Here is a 16043-nt window from a genome sequence, read left to right as displayed (position 1 = left end):
TGGGAAGATGCTGTCTGGTTAGTCTGCTGACTTGCATTCCAGGGCATGAAGAATTCTCAGGGCTTTGCTGACCTCCACGTTGGGCTCTGGGGGGGCTTCAGTCTGCCCTGCTCTGGAGTGAGAGGATTATGGGGCTCTACAGGGGTAGAACGGCTGTCTGTGACTCATTTCCCTATGTGGCTGGGCAGGGGAAGGCTCCTCTAGAGCCAGACAGGAGAAATCTGGTTCCCACCAACAGATCGTTCACAGAGCTTCAGGTGCCTCTTTTTACAGTCCAGTGCTGATTTTGTCTCTTTCTCGAGCTGCAGGTGGGCCCCATGGAAGGCTCGGCACTTTGATGAACTCTCAAAGCAGCCTGGGGGGCAGAGGCCGTGGGGATCCCAGGAGGGTTAGTCTAGAGAACCCCCTGACACCCTGGTGTTAACCCAGACCATCCTAGAGCCTCTCCAGCACAGGGAAGGCTTGAAACCTTTCAGTTCCTATTGCGGCTGTTAGCATAAAGACTGAGTCATCACTTCCAGAAGGATAGTGGCTTGTGCCTCCCCTCTAAAGTGGTCACATGATAGACATGAGATTGCTGAAGAATTGTGGAAAGTACTGCTTTCTTCTGGCACTGAACCAGGTGAATAAAGGAACACATTGTTCCTGAAGAAACTTTGTCTGGCTCTGCTTTTGGTTAAAGTTTCTACCCCACCCCTCATCTCACCTGACCTGGCTTGACTTCTTGCGGCAATTTTAAAGAAACAGTAGACCTTTGCAAAACAAAAAGCAGTCAAGTAACACTTTAAAGACTAGCAAAATAGTTTATTAGATGAGCTTTCGTGGGACAGACCCACTTCTTCAGACCACAGCCAGACCAGAACAGACTCAGTATTTAAGGCACAGAGAACCAAAACCAGTAAGCAAGGAGGACAAATCAGAAAAAGATAATCAAGGTGAGCAAATCAGAGAGTGGAGGGGTGTGGGAGAAGGTCAAGAATTAGATTGAGCCAAGTAACCTTGACTCTCTGATTTGCTTACCTTGATTATCTTTTTCTGATTTGTCCTCCTTGCTTACTGGTTTTGGTTCTCTGTGCCTTAAATATTGAGTCTGTTCTGGTCTGAAGAAGTGGGTCTGTCCCACGAAAGCTCACCTAATAAACTATTTTGCTAGTCTTTAAAGTGCTACTTGACTGCTTTTTGTTTTGATAGTGTATAGACTAGCACGGCTTCCTCTCTATAGACCTTTTCAGTGTGCCCATCACAGTGGCATCTGTATGGTTAGGAAATCAGGTGTATGATGTGTGTAATGTCCTTTAGAAAGCAAAGATAGAGGTAAGCACCTAGTGTGGTGGTCTAACGTCCATCAGAGTCATATAGACATGGTACAAATTTACGTGGTGTGTTAATGGTTTATTGTGCAGATCAGTGACTTACAGTGGAACCCTTGTTTTCTCTTTGCAGAGCCCTGGGTTCCAGGGAACACCATTTGGGAAACACTGGTATAGATAGGAGCTTCTGAGTTTTTCACCTTTGCTTCACCATACCAGGTGTGTGGTGTCACAGTGGTTGTCTGTGCCTCTGAACTGGTTGTCTTCATTCAAGCTTGATGGACCAGGACTTAATACTGAACCTGCCTGGTCCTCTGGGGAAAATCTTTTGATAAATTAGCTTAAAAATGCACTTTTCAGGGCCACACAAGGCTTTGTGAATTTGGGTTGCAGTCAGCTAGTGGTTTGGGGCAGGTGGAACTCAGAAATGGCAGAAGGTTTGACCGTTTTGAAAGAAAGGGTTTGATTACTCCACTCCAGAATGGTGCTTGGCTTTGGGTTTGGCATTCTGGTTCACTTGCCAGAACCCAGTTACTCATTCAGCTCCCCTTGCTGCCTGGAAGGTGGCAATGGTGTCACATTAATACACATGAGGAGGTGATGAGTAGTCTGTCTTGGCCTACCAAGCAATCAGCGAGTAGCCACCTGACTGTGGGACATGTACCCATCACAGGCTTTCATAGCTAAGTCGTACAAATGTTGTCAAGCCAAACCTGTTGCCAAGGAGTGCCCTCCACAAGTCTCAAACACTGCGCTTGGGCGAGCCTTCAAGTAGTAACTCTCCATGATGCCGTTTGGATGGTGCCGACGTTAGCTGGGCAGTAGCAACACGCTTTTGGGCAACTTTTTTTTTTTTTTTTTTTTTTTCTGACTCTGAAAAGTTCCTTTTGGTGTTTAAACTGCAGAGCTGTAGGAAGAAAGGACACATCTCGGTTTTTGACACAGGTGTGACTGTTCCCAGAATGCTGTCTGGGTCTAGAGTCAACAGCTCAAGATGGAAGCCAAATCGGTCGGAGAGGGTTCAGAGACACGACTGATTAAAGGGTTAGAAAAACTGCCTTACTATGGTACCCTTCAGTCTGACGGGAGAACTAGTACCTTCCTTCACCTGCTTCAACATGAGAGGGCAAATGAAAGGGTGGGGTGGGGCTCCTGTGGTCTGACAGAGAGCGGGCTTAAGGGGTGATTGTGAGGGGTAGGTGTCTTTGGTAATGGCCTGTTTGGTCTAGCAGAGAGAGAGGTCTAATGTGCACCAGGTGCTGGAAGCTTAAGCTGGGCAGATTCAAACGGAAAAGGAAGTGCACATTTTTCCACACTAAGGGTAATTAACTTGCTCCAGTGGTATGGGGGACACTGGCAATTTAGAGAGAGTGGGTGGGTGGGTGGTGTTTCTCCTGGTCTGTTCTCCTCCAAAAGGAATAATGAAAGGAAACTCTGTGGCTGCTGTTAAACCCCTCCACAATGGATGATCAGAGGTCTCTTCTGGCCTTACAGTCTGACTCTCAGGTGTGCTGGACTCTCATGCTGGGTTTCAATCCGGTGTATGCAATCAATCAATTTGTATGCATTAGGCCGGGGCTTCCCAGCTAGGTTTGGCCATGGAACCCTTTGAAACTTGAGAAGAATTTTGCAGAACACTGTTCCCAGGCTCTATGCCCCTCGGCCCCCAAACCCACCTCCCCATCTCCAGGCTTAACCTGCCTCAGCCCCAAATCTGCCCCAAACATCTGGTCATGAGCTCAGCTAGAAAAGGGATTGCAAGTGTGATACCTCTCAGCCCCCAACCCCACCACCAGGCTTAACTCCTCTCAGCCTCAAACCACCCCCAGGGCTAACCTGTCCACGGTACTGGCTGGGGAGCATACACCAGGCAACCACATGTGCCCAGCAGAAAGACAGCTGGTGTGGAGGTGTTCTGGGGGCGGTGGGTGGTGTGAGCAGAGCCATGCTCACTGGAGGGGTGTGGCTGCTTGGGTAGCAGGGCAAGTGAGGGGCTGCTTGCAGCTCTCTGCTCTGCCCCCACTGAGATAATGGAATTAAACCGAGGTGGTTTAATGCCCAGATCCCTTCAGCCTCCCTGCCGGCCATTAAACCAGTTAAATTTAGTTCTGCTGTTCCACCAGCAGCGGGGCAGAGGAGTTCTCTTGTGGAACCCTTGTTTGCACACCGTGGAACCCCCGAGTGCCGCAGAACACCATTCAGCTGCGTGTGACGGGTCCATGTCCCACCGTTGGATGGTTACTCGCTGACTTGCTAGGAAGGTCAAGATTAATTACATTCACTCAGTGTGTTTTTAACCCACCTAGTGATAGAGCTCCTCATGTGTTTTAATGAATTCATGGAGACGGTCAGCACCGCAGCGACACTGAGTGTGGTGTGTGCCGTACACACCAGCCTGTACTGAAAGAAAAAGCAGAGGATGCCCCAAGCACGCAACTCATGCAGCGGAGCTGGCTTATGTATGTCCTGGGGCCGGAGGTCGTTCTTCCCCGGCGGCAGATTTGACATTCCCGCACGGTGAGAGGCAGGTGAGCCAGGCTGAAATGAAGAAAAGAATATTGGTCACGCTGAGCGCATCCTCGTGCACACGGTACAGTCCCTTGAAGTGGCAATGGTTGTGGGGAGTAACCCAGGAGGTTTTCTCTTACCCTCTCCCCTTGTTGCTGCAGTGCTGGTGCTGGCTGTGGTAGGTAGCTGCAGTGTGTGCGCCTGAGCCAGTAGCGGAGGGGAGAGTGGGGAGGCAGCGCTCAGGCGTAGTACCCGCTTTGTCTTCAGCGTGAGAAGGCAAATGAAAGGGTGGGGTGGGGCTGGCGTAGCGGCACTCGGAGCCTGGGACAGTGTGGCTCTGAGTTTAGAAAGGGGCATCTGGGCTAGAGGGAGGGGAACAAAATCCTCTGGCCAGAGGACAAAGTGAACCTACCCACAGAGCTGGTTCTAGGGGCAGGACAGCAGGGTGGCTGCTCTGGGCACAGCCTTCCTACCATGCTTAAAGTTTTGTTCCACTCTGATTGAGCAGCTGTCTTTGTACAGCCGATTGACCAGGATCCTTCCCTTCAATCAAGTGTGCTAGATGCCTGCATGTGTCCGCAGGCCAGGTGCAATGGGATGTGGGTGGCCACCACTCATGTCACTGCAGCCACGTTGCTATTTTTAGCTTGCTGGCACAAGCAGAGCTTAGTGCATTTGTCTGCACTTGCGGGGGGCTGCACCTTCCCAGCCTCAGGGTCGACGTGTCCTTTGAGAACACGAGAGCCATGAAAGAGCTACGCGAAGAGTAAGGCTGCCTACGTCTGGCCTTACGTCATTCTGGGTGTCCGTGGGGGACATGGCACGGTTTGTGAATCTGGAGACAGAAGGGAAAGGAGGATCGCAGAGCTGTCTTGCCTGGGCTTGGTGCTCGCTTGCTTTATATGGGGAGCACTGGACAGGTACCTGGGTGGGTGGGAGTTCGTGCATATTACACTGGCAAGCATGCACCTGAATGTTAAACTGACTGGCCCCTCTCTGAGCAGGGCAGACGAGAGGCTGCTGTTCCTTTGACCAGGGAGGCCAGCCACCACATGCCCCGCTGGATTCAAACTAGTAAACAGTGAAGCCTGAGCTGCTTCTCTTGTCTGCTCAGATGCCTGCTGCTTGGGGCCAGGTAGAAGGGAAAGGGATACAGTCAGCTGGAAATCTAGCTGGTCAGGAGCTCAGCTAGAAAAGGGATTGCAAATGCCACTTGCCCCCTGTTGTAACTTTACATTACTATGCTACTATCCATGCCAGGGTGGGACAGTGCAGTGTTCCACTTTTGTGTCTCAGGTTCCATGCTGACCACCCAAGTCCATCTTCAATTCATCTTCTCCTCTTTTCTTACCCTCACTCCAAAGTAAACTTGCTCATTGCTCCAGGGATGGTACAGCAGGGGTCTTGACTTCAAATTCCAGTTAGTATTACTTGGTATCCAGAGATATAAGATTCTTTTGTCCAAAGCACCGAGAAGTACTGTTTAACATCAAATTATCAGGTGAGATCTTTCCTTCTAGGCTAAACTGTCATTTCAACACCAGATTCAGTCAAATCTGTTTGCACAGACAAAGTCTCTGTAAAATAGAGTGGAGCCTTATTGATTTGGCAGCGGAAAAATAACATGGTCCTGTAATTTTCTGGCATTGAACCAACTGTTGCAAGGGCTAGAGTGCCACAGAGGCAGCTGAGTACTTGCTTCCTATGCTGTCTTTTGGAGGGGAAGTTGGCTCCTCTTCCTTTGGTGGGGACTTGGGTTTTTCACTTTCCCGTCCATCACATATGGCTTGTCTGCTGGGAGCATGTGGGAAGATCTCACCTAGCTGGATGCCTGCCCTGCAGGAACCTCTGGCATTGCTAGTGCCTTGGCTTCCTGTGGCCCACAGTTTAGGTTTCTGAGAACCAAAACATTTTTGTTTAAAGTCTCTGGTGTTGACGCAGGAGTGTCTGGGTGGACATTTAAAGGCCTGAGAAACAGAACAAACTAGATGGTCCCATGAGCCCATTTGTCCTTCAGTGCTGGGAAACGTGAATTTTGAAGTGGTTGCCATCCTGGAGTCAGGTGCCCAGGAAGATTCTAAATGTTTAAAAAAGTACAGCGAAAAAACAAATCCCAGCATTATCCACGAACTTGGCATAGCAGCAGAGCTGGAACCTTTAGCTGCGTTGGACAGGTCTCTGCCCCATAAGCTAGTGAAGTAATTGATAGTGAGTCTTGTATGTGGCTTTACATTAGAGGGGGATGAGGTACACAGAGGGCAGCTGACTGCAGAGAGCTGGTGACGTGGGAGTCTCATGACCTCTGCCTGGCTCTGGAGGGCAGGTGTGCTTTTTGAGCAGGGACTCTTCTGCCCTGTCCACCCCAGCTTGTCTCATCTCCACTTCTATTCTCCTTGTCTGTCCTGTCCCAGTCTCCACTCCTCAGGCTTCTCATCCAAGTCCCAGTCTCCTTGACCAGCCAGCCCTAGTCTCCCCACTTGAGTGCCAGTCTCTTCCCCCGCTTCCCAGTGTCATTGTTCAGTCAGTCCCCGTTGCCCCAGGGAGACTCCGAGAGTTAAAGTAACATCACTTGGGCCCCTGTTGGTGGTGGAAAATGCACAGAACTCTGTGTCAGTTCGTAAATTAGTTTTGGAAGCTGGTGCTGCCTGCTCACTTGACAGGCCCCAAGACTTCCTAGGGCTGGAAGGGACCTCAGGAGGCCATTGGTCCAGCTCCCTGCTCCAAGCAGGACCAACCCCAACTTACTCATCCCAGCCAGGGCTTTGCCCGGCTGGGACGTTGTGGTAGCGGTGGGGGTTTCCTCGGATGGAAACGAGAGGTAGCCGAGTGTCCTGGTGTCTCCGTGGTTGTGTGTAGCTCTTGAGTGGGGCAGGAATAGTATGGGCCTTGTGGGATCCCTCCTTTGGTGAGCAGGAGCAGTTACCCGTCACCGCTCCCTGAGCTCCAGTGGAGAGAAATGGTTGTCACCAGTTCATTCTAACTGAAGACTGTCCCACAGTGTAGACGTGCTGGAGGCCTAAATTAAGATTGGATCAGGATCCCGAATTCTAGTATTTCCCAACATTTGAGTGTTACGATTTAGCAGGCTTAATGTTCTGTGTGTGACTTGACTTTAAACCCTTGTACTCCAGGTGGAGCACAGGTCATCTACAGGTCTCCTCCACTTCACTCTCTCAGGACAATACTTCTAGCTGATCCCAGGAGTGCCCCAGTTGTTGTCCTTCAGTCTCAGTAGATCTTCTCCATGTCGTTTGAGGTCTTCCTCTTTTGTGGGTTCCATTGGAGACTGTGATGGACTATGGTGGATGAGGTTTCCTGAGAGTTTGGCCTAGCCCTCCCCACTTTCTTCTCTTGATTTGAATGTCCAGTGGTTCTTGTCTTGCTCTGTTCTGAAGCTCCTCATTTGTGACCAAGTGTTGCCATTGGATGCAAAGGCAGGATGGACCTCAGGCATCTGTTCATGAATGTCTGTAGCTTGTGAGTAAGAGAATAAATGTTGTGGCAATGGGGAGGGACGGATGAGGAAGCAAAATCTACAAATGGCTTGAGCTTAGATTAGTCTATTCCCAGGAGAACTGTAGGGTTAGATAGGGGGACCTAATGAACCATGATGCCCATTCCCTTGATAAATGCAATGTAATGTGTATTGGAAGGAAAAAATAAACTGTACACTTTTTTATTTTATGTAGCTGTATTGATTCAGGAAACGGACGTGTGTGTCATTTAGGACAGCTCAATGGAGACTTCTGCTCAGGGAGAAACTGGCATCAATAAAGCAAACAGGATCTTGTGTCGCCTAAGCGATAGGATGGAGAATAATATCAAACTTATTGCGATGCCCTTCTGTAAATCAGTCCTGTGGCACCATCTGGGAACTGCGTGCAACACTGGTCACTGCATCTCAAAACAGATAGTGCAGAATTAGAGGGGGTTTAGAGGAGCCAACAAGTACTACCATTTTCCTGGGGAAAGACCTGTTTGTATGAGGAGATTGAAATGCCTGTTTCTCCCCAGAAAGGGGATAAGAGGAGACATGGTGAAAAATGAGCAGTGACCAAGAGAAGGTAGCTGGGCAGGGAGCTCTGGTTTGCCCTGTCCTGAAATCAGGAACAAGGGTGACAAATTCAGAACTGATGAAAGGAATATGCTTTCGTACGATGCACCACTAACCAGTGGAATGCCATTGCCGTGAGGCCAGAAACTTTAGTGAGATTAAAAACAAATCCAAAACTGAGCTCTTCAAACAAAATATGGGTTGAACCTCTCTAATCTGGCACTCCCTTGCCCATCTGCATCCATAATCTGGAATGACATTAGCCTCCCGGACACTTAGCATGCATGTGGCCAAGCTCCCTACGATCCCATAAAGTTTGTTTCCAGCCACCAGTCCTGGCTCTCGGAGCTCTGTGCTGCTGTTTAGCTGTAATTTACCCCTGAATGTCTCCTCAGAGCCCAGTGAGCACTGGAAGTGTTGGTAAAGTGCTAGCCAATAATGACCTCCATGGTCCAGCACCAGTTAGGTCCCAAGGGTGCTGGACTAGAGAGGATCAACCTGTCCCAAACTCGTGCGGGGCTTCTATTTTGATCTAGGTAAAACAGTTGGAAGTGTGTAGGTTGGTCTTCTAAAACAGCAAGTTAGCCAGGCTGTGACTTGTGCATCTGAGTTACAGTTGTTAGAGTTAGGTGTATGTAAGAGAGGCTTTGCAGTGTTTTCCTATCTGCACGAGGAACCTTAGGCAGCTAATACCTGTCTTTTGGAGTCTTGCTTCTCCTCCAAGTACAAGATCTAACTTATTAGGGTTCTGTAGTAGAACCTCAGAGTTATGAACTGACTGGTCAACCCCATAGCTCATTTGGAGCTGGGAGTACGCAATCCGGCAACAGCTGGGACAAAAAATAAACCAAATGCAAAGCTGGTACAGTGCTGTGCCCAATGGGAACAGCTGAAAAAGGAAAGCAGCCTTCTCCTTCTGCACATTAAAGTTTGAAAGCTGCAGTAAGTCAATGTTCAAATGTGAATGGCTGAAAACAACTCTAATTTTGTTCAGTTATGTGCATTTCAGAGCTACAAACACTCTCCAATCCTCAGGTGGTTTGAACTTGAGTTCGACTGCAATAGTAGGGCCATCTGGTTTCAGTACTGAGGAGGGAGGAGTTTTCCACTCTGGAGATGAGCACTTGTCTGGCTGTTGCATGTGGCATCTGCAGTGCATGCTTACAGTACGCTTGTAATGATGGATCGCTTTGGCTGGGCTCACTGCTATGGAGACCTGCTCTAAAACCAGACGGAGCAAGTGCAAAGCTTTCTGCTGGGCTTTGGGTCCACGCCTACCCAAACCACAGTGCAGCTGTTTCTGATGCTTCCCTGCCACTGGGAATGATTGTGGCCACATGCACTCTACTCCTGAGCGACCTGGACGCACAGTGTGACAGGGGAGTAGGGTGGTGGGTTTTATTAGTGATTCATTACAGAGGGGGGTTCCCAGGCTGGTGTTTGCACACAGGGTTTGTAGAGTTCTGGTGTCTCCTTCACTTGTGAATGTGGCTCCTCCAGGGGAGAAATGGGATGGGTTTGGTCCTAAAGCGTATTAGTTCTAGTTCCTTCTTTTCCCAGCAGACTCGGAACCTGCATCTCCTTTGTCTGCACCGGCTGCGTCAGGCTTTTTGAGAGGGGCTTGAATGACTGACTGGAGAGATTCTCAACACAGGCCTGTAGTTCCCTTGCAGATCTTTCTGCCCTGTGTCCTGGAATCGTAGGGTTGGAAGAGATCTTGGGAAGTCATAAAGTCCAACCTCCTGCTGCAAGCAGGGCAGTCCTGATATGTGTTGGATGTTCCTGAACCACATGTAGTGGGCCAGAGTTTCAGCTGGCCTTTGCAGAGGCGTGGAAAGAGTCATGGATGTTTTCTTGACTCTGGAGGGTGTTCATTACCATGAACACCTTGGATGCAACGTCCCCAAAGGGGTCCCGGAGACGGTGGGACCTCCACCCTTTCCTGTCAAGGAGCTGAGATCTAGAATAGTGAGCAGAGGTAGCAAACTCCAGAGAGGAGTGCTCCATCAGGAGCTGCTTGGCCTTCCACCCCTACCCCCACCCGCCTGCTTTCTCTTTGCAGAGTTTCCTTGAGCTCTGCTCTATGTCTGTAAATCAGTTCTCTGTAGCAGAAGTGAAACTAGCGTGAGGCAGGAACACAAGTGGCTGAGCTGGGAGGATGAGCTTGGGGGAAAGGAAGCCGAGGACATGGAGTAGTTCCCCAGCCAGGCTGAGCGGTGGGGCACTCAGATGCTAGTGTCGCATCTGTAGCTCACCCAACATGGTCCTCTGCAGGTCCTTCACCCATCAGACTCATGCGCTCCTCTTTCCAACACTGAGCCCCCCACCCTCGTGTCTGGTCGGTGCTCAGAAGCACGTCCTAGTGACTGGCTGCTAGCGGCCCTGCTTCAGAATAAGCCTCACAGCTTCCTGTCTCCTTGGCTTGTCTCGAACAGAAAGGACAGGCGGACTTGGCTGTGAGCGCGCTCATGCTGCTTACAGCCCCCTAAAGATGAGCCTTCCCGTTGGACGCCACACACGCAACCCTTGCCCCAGTCTGGCCCAGCGTAGCCCGAAGGGTTCAAGGCTCTGGTGTGGGGTTTGAACTCGCCTGCCTAGAGAGTCCCTTCTCCGTTTCTCATTGCCCCCTGAGCTGACCCGTTTAATGTGCCTTGTGCGATGGGTTTACATGACTGGTTGCCCTGAGCCTTAGGGGCCAAAGGGAGCTGCAGGCTAAGCAGCATCTGCTCCTGGCTTGAAAATGTCCCTGGACGTGTCTGTTCCCCCTGCACGCGTGTGGCACTGCCCCCATTTGTGGGGTGGGGGAAGCTCCTGGGGGTGGTAAATTGGGCAGCGGGCTCCTGCTGCATTGGGACCTGAGATCCCCCTGCCCAAGTCTGCATGGTGGTTCCGTGGTGTCGCTAGGCTGATCAGGGACCAGGACCCCTGGAGGAGCCCCAGGACCCAGCATCTTCACTCCCTCCTCCCTCGACGCAGTCGTGGGCCTCCCAGGTCTGTCTCCACCACGCCGTGTGGGGCAGCTGGCCTGGTGGGAGCCTTGTGGGGCGCACAGGCTGAATCGGAGCCAACAAGGATGTTGGGGGCAGGGAACGAGGCCAAGAGCTCTCCACTGTTCAACGCTGAAGTGTCTGCGAGCTGCTGCAGCAGGGCCTGTTTCCAGTGTCTACCCGCCAGGCCCTAGGCCTTGCCTCCTCTGGGCGGAGCACCCCGAATCCCGACACAGTTGAGGGGAGCTGCTGGAGCTCGGGGCCCTGCTCCTTTCTGGCCACCCGCCCCGCAGAGCAGTCACCGAGATACTCGGCCTCGGCGTAAGCAGGCGCTGGGGGAATGTGCTGAGAACCAGTGGCAAATGTCCTCTTTGTGATGGGAACTCTTGGGGGAGGGGTGACACACTTCTCCCCCAATATGGGGGCTCGCTAGCAAAGGGGACCATGTGCCCCGGGCTGTCCCCCTTCAGTACTCGGCACACGTAACTCGGCTGGGGGCTGCATGGCAGAACACCTGCAGCTCCTGCATCTGCTGGACTCTCTCCCGCTCCCCAGTTCCAGCCCTGTTCTCTTGCAGGGCTGCTGCTGTGCAGAGGAGAGGCAGCCCCGTGAGGGGCTGGGCGGTAGGGGCAACGTCCTCCCGTTATGCTACAAATAACTGGTGCAGTGTACCGGAGCTGTCAGCGCTGGTCACCAGTGATCCAGTACCGCAGTCTGAATTGCTGGCTCCCTGGGCTGGAGTGTCTCCTCCTGCGCGGGGCTGAGGGAGCAGGCGTCCGTCCCACCTGCCCGTCTCAGAGCAGAGGCCAAATGTGCAGTGGAAGGAGACCTTGTCCAGGGCAGTAGGAAGCAAAAGATGGTGTGAGGCGGCTCTGCAGAAGATGGATTCTCCATACCAGTTTTGGGCATGAAGATACAACGACCACTTATGTCATTGGCCCAGGCCCAGGCCCAGGCCCAGACCTAGACCCAGACCCAGACCCAGACCTTCCTTCAATCTCCCCCTCTGCTTGTTTTTCAGGTTATGGAGAGTCTGTTTTTCTTGGTACAGACCTGGAGTCTGGGCATGGGCCAGCCTGTCTGAGTGTGATCCCGATGGACAAGGGTGCTGAGTCTTGCTCATCCTTCCTGCGCCACACTGAGTCCTGGGAGCCCTCTCTGACTCTTTTTTCCCTTGTCCTGTCTTTCCTTGCCTATCAGCACACAGCAGGGCTTGCGTGGAGGTTGGTCACAGGGAGGCTGTAATTCCACTGCGGCTCCCATGTGACACTGGAAACATATTAGTCATTCTGTGGTTCAGCTGCTCTGTCTGAGGGAAACACTGACATGGAAATATGCTCATTGCAATGGAATCTGCTCCAGATAAACAGCTGATACATGAACTGCTGTCCTTGCATCAAAACCTCGGAGTCTCTTGCAGATTTCTGCTGCCTTTACTCAACCTTGGAGCAGCTCCTCACACTTCTGAACAGTGCTCCCTGCTACTTCAGGGACAGGCAATAATTTCTTGGCTGGGGGCCAGGGCGTCGCTCCAAAAATGGATGGAGTTGTCAAGAGCTCCACTTGTCCACGATGTGAACGGAGGCCCTGTGGGGGGGTGGGGGGAGGCTGGATGCAGGAGTGGATCCAACTTGGGGGAGGGTTGTAGGAGGACTTGCAGGGTCTGGAAGGGAGTTGTGAGCAGGGAGAGGTGCTTGTCTGGGGGTTGGGAGGCAGGGGGTGGTGGCAGGTGCAGGCTGTGGCTGAGAGGCTCTTACATTAGGCAGCGCCTGGCCAGTAGCATCCTTGGGCTGGCTGCCACTGCCCGCTACACTTCGTGAAGTGGCCAGTTGCTGGGGTCAGCGTGTGTCTCTGTGCAGTGTGCGCCTTTGGGGGATGGGGCTCCCCAAGCTGCCTGGGCCGCCAAGCACAACCCATGCAGCTCCCATTGGCTGGCTTCCAGCCAATGAGCGCTGCGAAGGTAGCGCTGGGGGCAGGGGCGGTGAGTGGAACCCCACTGCCCGGGGGCACCACATGGAGTACCAGGTGCGCTGGATCCCAGCGCTGAGTGGGTTGGATCTGCCCTGGGGGCTCTATTTTGCCTACCTGTGTTAGTTCATAGATTTTTTTTAAGGCCAGAAGTGATCGGTGTTGAACATTTAGTCCAGCCTTCGTAACACAGGCCACAGCCTCTCCCTGAATTAATTTGGTTCAGTCCAATAGCTACGGATGAGCCAAGCACGATGCTAGAAAAATATTTGAAGGTGAGTATTTAAAACATGCTTATGGTGGGGAATCACCCGCGGTCCTGGGCAGGTTGTTCTCGCACTTAATCAATGTCGCCCGTTAACAATGCTCCTTAATTCTGTGGTGTGTGTTTGCCCAGTGTCTGCTGCCGGCTGTTGGATTACGCTATGTCATTCTCTGCCTGCCTGACAAGCCCTCTGTCTAATTTGTAACCTCTTGTCGAAGGAGGAATTAGCTGCCAGGTGAAGACTTGCGTGAGGAGGGCCTGCTTTACTTAGGCACTCGTGGGAGCCACTGAAAAGTTCATAGAGCAGGCAGAGAGTGCCTGGAGTTTTCAGTGTTGCAGCTATTCCCTGAGAGCTCATTCTAGCGTACTGCGGGATATGGGATCACAGTGCCATGCGCCCTGTAGGGAGCAGCCCTGCACGTGCAGTTTTGGGGCAGGCTGAGCTAATTGTGCTGTTCCGGCAGTAGTTCTGTGACTGCCTTGCAATGATCAGTCCAGAGGAACGGAATGGTCGGGAGCTGCTCTGGTCTCTCGAATGTTACACGGAGCGCCTTGCCTTGCCTTGCCTTGCCGTGAGCTGCTCTGTCCGTCCAGCTGCACAGACGGGACGAAACGTCCCCTTAGCCCCACTGTTCGTTGTTCATTTGAAGTGGGCTTTTTTTAAGGCCCTGCTCTGAGAGCTGCCCCTGCCTGTACGTTAGCTCCTAGTTTGGCTTTTCATGCACACTTCTATAGCGACCTGTATGTGGACATTATGACAAGCAAAAGAGGAGACTGTTGGCCTCGCTAACGCATGAGGAGGGTTGTGACACTCAGGACTTAAAATGGCAGCCTGAAGGTTTTCCCTGGCTTTGTTATGGAGATATGTGAAACTATCTTCTGGTAGCAGGTCTGAGAGAGGGAGCCGTGTTAGTCTGTATCTTCAAAAACAACAACAAGTCTTGTGGCACCTTAGAGACTACCAGATATTTTGGAGCATAAGCTTTCGTGGGCAAAGACCTGCTTCGTCAGATGCAACTGCATCTGGCAACGACAGCTTCTGGTAAAGATGGAACACCAAGCCTGAATTAACTTGTTTCCTGGTTATCTGCCCTTAGCTTGGTCATGGAGGCCACACCAGTCATCGCTGAATCTGTCATCCTAGTTTTCCGTGTGATTTTTAAAACTATAGAGGTGTAAGATGCATGGAGGAGAGCAAACTCTGCTGTGCACTTGTAGAAAGGAGAAACAACTGCCAAGATCCCGTAACAGCCTGCAGCCTTCAGGCCTAACTCCTGTCCCCAGTAGCACACTTTTTACATCAAAAAAGAAGGTAACAGAATTTGTGATAGCCAGATCTTTCTGGACAAACTGAACTGCTTTCGGGACGGCTAGCACTTGGTGAATGAGGGGGGATCCAATAGGTGAACTGCCCCCTTCATCTTAAAGGAACGTTGGCTGTGAAGCCGAAAGATGGGTCTTTTGATGCCATTGTAGCTATGTAATGACTGATGCTTTTTGTTCTGAAAAGATCCATACCTGCTCTGGGATTGTGAATGGCATTTGAGTAGAACCTGACTACTTCTCTGCATTCTTGTGGGGCGGGGCGGGAATCCAAGTACAGGTTGAACCTCTCTAGTCTGACAGTCTCTCATCTGGCAACATCCGTAATCTGGCATGATTTTAGTTAACCACGTTCAGTTAGTTATCATGGCTGTGGCCAGGTTTCCTGAGGCCCCAGAAAGTTTGTTTCCAGCCACCAGTCCTGTCTGTGTGTTCTGTGCTGTTATTCTAGCTGTAATTTACCCCTGAATGTCTTTTCAGAGCCCAGTAAGCAGTGGAAGCGTTGGTAAAGTGCTAGACAATGTTGACCTCCCATGATCTGTTAAGTTCTCCCATCTGGCACAGGTCGGGTCCCAAGAGTGTCGGGTTAGAGAGATCTCTTTAGCCATGGGGTATACTGTAAACATAACATGGCTCTAAGGCCTGACCCTCTGTCCTTGAGCTTGTTGGCTTTCAGTGGTACCACTTGGTTTCTCCTTCCTGGGATAAATCCATGCCGCTCTCTTGGTCTTCAGTCTCTCCCAGACCTGTGGGAGAGCCCTGTCTGAGCGCCACAGCTTCTGTCTCACCCACAGAAGTTGGTCCAACAAGTTACCTCCCACACCTTGTCTCTCTAGTATACAGGGACCAAGCTGGCTACCCCACCCGTGCAAACAATCTCTTCCCAGAACAGGCCAAGAGGGTGGCATTTTCACGAGAAGGCCAAGGATCCCCGGCCAAGGGGCTGGCTCTGTCTGTTGTAGACATAGGGAGTGGGACTTTCTCTAGCCTGCCTCCCTGCCCATTAACTTGCCACATCGGTGGACGGTTGGGTCCATTGTCGCACACACCCTAAAAGTCTGGCGTCCTGAGCCCTGTTTTGTCCCTTGGGCTCCATGCTAAGTATATTCAATTTACAAATTCAAAACAGGCTCTCCTATCTGCCAGACCAGCAAATTCAGCCTGGCAGTGGGAGCCCAAGTGGGTACTGATTGCTTTGTGCATTAGCTGCAATAAAAGTTCCATAGGCTGAGTTCTGCACTCAGAGACTCCTGGGCAACCTTCCTGGGCTTGCGTAGCTGTGACGCTGGAACTCTAACAAACAAGAAGGAATAGATTTGTCCCATCCCTCAGTTGGCTCCATGGAGCAATAGGAAGTAAAAAGCAATAAATTGGGCTTGATCCTGAGGCGCACAGGGAGCCAGGATCTAGAGGGAGCCATTTCAACAGTTGCCTGTCCGTGAATGGATTGAGACCTGGGAAGACATGCTGTGAGGTCAGGACAAAGCTCTGCTAGTGCAGCTGGTCTGTGGTCACTTGGTCCCCCAGATTCCCCTGCACTAGGGAGACTCTCTGCTTCCTATCTGGTAGCACTGAGAGATGCTGGGCTGCTCAGACCAGAGCTGTCCCAGTCCCATTACAATATTAAC

The 16043-nt window shown here is 51.5% G+C and overlaps 1 protein-coding gene across 6 annotated transcripts in view; it reads left to right on the top strand.

Moving 5' to 3' along the window:
- Nucleotides 1–16043, top strand: part of SLC37A2 (solute carrier family 37 member 2) — a 53094-nt gene that overhangs the window by 3520 nt on the left and 33531 nt on the right. The window contains exon 1 of one of the 6 annotated variants that reach the window (XM_074977059.1): nt 13050–13102. The exons of the other annotated variants lie outside the window; for them this stretch is intronic. The gene's annotated coding sequence lies outside the window, so the exon portion shown is untranslated. Of the gene's footprint in view, nt 1–13049; nt 13103–16043 lie in introns of those variants that run through there. 6 annotated transcript variants of the gene reach the window in all.

The sequence above is a fragment of the Carettochelys insculpta genome, chromosome 25 (assembly GCF_033958435.1).
Source record: "Carettochelys insculpta isolate YL-2023 chromosome 25, ASM3395843v1, whole genome shotgun sequence".
Taxonomy (NCBI): domain Eukaryota; kingdom Metazoa; phylum Chordata; order Testudines; family Carettochelyidae; genus Carettochelys; species Carettochelys insculpta.
The sequence above is the reverse complement of the archived record's forward strand: the minus strand, read 5'-3'. Positions and strand labels throughout refer to the sequence as shown.